Source organism: Alligator sinensis, unplaced genomic scaffold (genome assembly GCF_000455745.1).
Source record: "Alligator sinensis unplaced genomic scaffold, ASM45574v1 scaffold2237_1, whole genome shotgun sequence".
NCBI classification, from domain to species: domain Eukaryota; kingdom Metazoa; phylum Chordata; order Crocodylia; family Alligatoridae; genus Alligator; species Alligator sinensis.
Window position 1 is genome coordinate 25,002 of NW_005843903.1, and position 2,515 is coordinate 27,516.

The window sequence follows — 2,515 nt, forward strand, 5'->3', positions numbered from 1 at the left end:
GGTCCTGGTCCTGGTCCTGGTCCTGGTCCTGGTCCCGGTCCCGGTCCTGGTCCTGGTCCTGGTCCTGACCTAAAACTATACCCTGCTGGGATTGGGTGGCCTGGTGGGGCTCTCAGTGGTGTGGGAGCCCCTAGGAAATGCCAGGCCAGTTACCACCCCAGTGAAAGGTGGGTTGGGGTGCCTTAACCCCTAGCCCCCACCACCAGGTGGGTAACCCTGTATTTGTGAAGGGCCCAGAGGGTGGACCCTGAGAGAGAGTGAGGGGCTAGAGACCCAACCTGAACAAGACAGTACCCTTGACTGGCCCACGCCGGGGGCAGGGACGGAGGGTCAAAAGGGCTAGGGGCCCACTGTGAGGGATGCCCAAGAGCCAGGGGCCTGGGGTCCTGACTGGCCTGGAGGTGGGCCAGGGCTGGTAGCTGAAGGTCCTGGGGGGACCACACCTGAGAGGGGAAAATGGTTTTGTGGGGGTTAGTAGCCTGAATGAAGGTGGAGAGGCTGCTGGATTGGAGGGATCATGGAGGGGTCCTGTTAGGATGATTCTAGGGCCCAGTGTGGGGGCCGGTGAGGATATGGACATCAAGATGCCATCTGTGAGGCTTGGGCTGCTGTATTGGGGAGGATAGGAGCTGCAGAGCGAGCCCCCTGGCATCAGGGCACCAAAATGGGCAGCTTCCTGCTTGAGTGACATCAATTAATGAATCAATTACATGAAGGTGTGGTGGGCAAGAAGGCAGGTGGTTGGCCCAAGAACAGGGGGGTGGGCCACAGAGATCGGCCCCAAGGAGACCCCCTGTTACAGGGCCACTTAGGGAGTTTGGGTGAGTTGGGGCGGGGGGGGAATGTGGTGGGGACTGAGTCAACCCACTAAAGCTCACTGAAACTCCCTAAGTGACCCTCTTGCCAAACTAATTGTCCAGTCCTGGGTTAGATTAACCATTTCTCAGGGATGGCTTAATCCTATCTCAGAGTACAGAGATAGAAGAGGTGACCTACTGAATTCTCTCTGCTCTCTTAATTGACTGAATAACCTGGTTTGACCAGGTTCAAGAGACATGGAAAGTATTGGGAGATAAGTAAATCCTCATTTCGGAAGTAGGGGTTTCAGGACAATTTGAATCTGCCTAAATTCCATGTACAGCATGTACCTGTGTCCTGTTTATTAAGGCTGCCTTCCAGGTGAGGTTAAACAATACCTTGTTTTTAATAGACTAGTTTATGCCATATTATTAACAGATGGGGTAACACATGTTGGTGGTTCAACAGCCACACAATTGGAGAAAAAAATCAAATTGGGTCTGAGCCAAAACTAAACATGCTTATGCAAGTTACATTTTTTGTGTATCTGACCCCTAAATGCTTTCTACAGCCTTGACTTAGTACACAGGCATGGCTGCAGAGCACTTTAAAAATAGCTGATTGAACAAATATTAACCCTAGTCAAATGAAGCATTTGATTAAGGTGCTCTAAAGCAGAGTGCCTTGGGGAACTTGTGCTCCCACCAACATTAATTTTTCACTCGGGGATGGGGCTGTTAGTTGGGGAGGGAGGGCAAAAGGGAGGGAGCAGCCAACACTGAGCCAGCTGCTTTTGAATGGCCAGAGTTAAGGTGAGGGGAATGGAGTTGGATGGAACCCCCTTACATCACAGCCCCCTTCACCCCCTACCAGCTACCCTATCTGTGGTATTGGGGAGAGCCAGGCCAGGCCCAATAGGCGAGGGGCTTCCATTCCACCCTATCCCCCACCCCTGCTCAGATCTGGCTATGCAAAAGCAGCTGGCAGCTCTGTGCTGGCACCATCAAGAGGCATGGGTGGTGGGTGGAGGAATGAAGCCCTCCATCCCCACTCAGAGGTGTTGTCCAGCTCCCCCCCAATACCCCAGCCAGGATGAGCTTCTGTTTGGTTGGGGCATGGCTATTATTCATGGCACTTTATGTGAAGTGACATGAGAGAGAGCAGGGCCCTGAACACCTGTAGATTCATAGCTTCATAGACTGTAGAGTTGGAAGGGACCACAATGGATCATCGTGTCTGACCCCCTGCCCCTGGCAGGAAAGAGGACGGAGGTCAGATGACCCCAGCCAGGTGACTATCTAGCCTCTTCTTGAAGACCTCCAAGCCAGGTGATAACACCACCTCTCTTGGAAGCCCATTCCAGATCCTGGCCACCCTTACTGTGAGAAATTTCTTTCTAATATCTAACCTAAATCCACTCTCAACTAGTTTACACCAGTTATTCCTAGTCACTCCCTGGGGCACCCTAGTAAACAGTGCATCACCTATTCCCCGTTGATCTCCCCTAATAAATTTATAGGTGGCCACATGATCTCCCCTCAGCCGTCTCTTGTGAAGGCTGAAGAAATTCAGCTCTCTCAACCTCCCCCGTAGGGTCTTTCCCAAAGGCCACTGATCATGTGAGTGGCCCTCCTCTAGACCCTCTCCACATTCTCTGCATCCCTCTTGAAGTGCGGTGCCCAAAACGGGACACAGTACTCAAACTGTGGCCTGACCA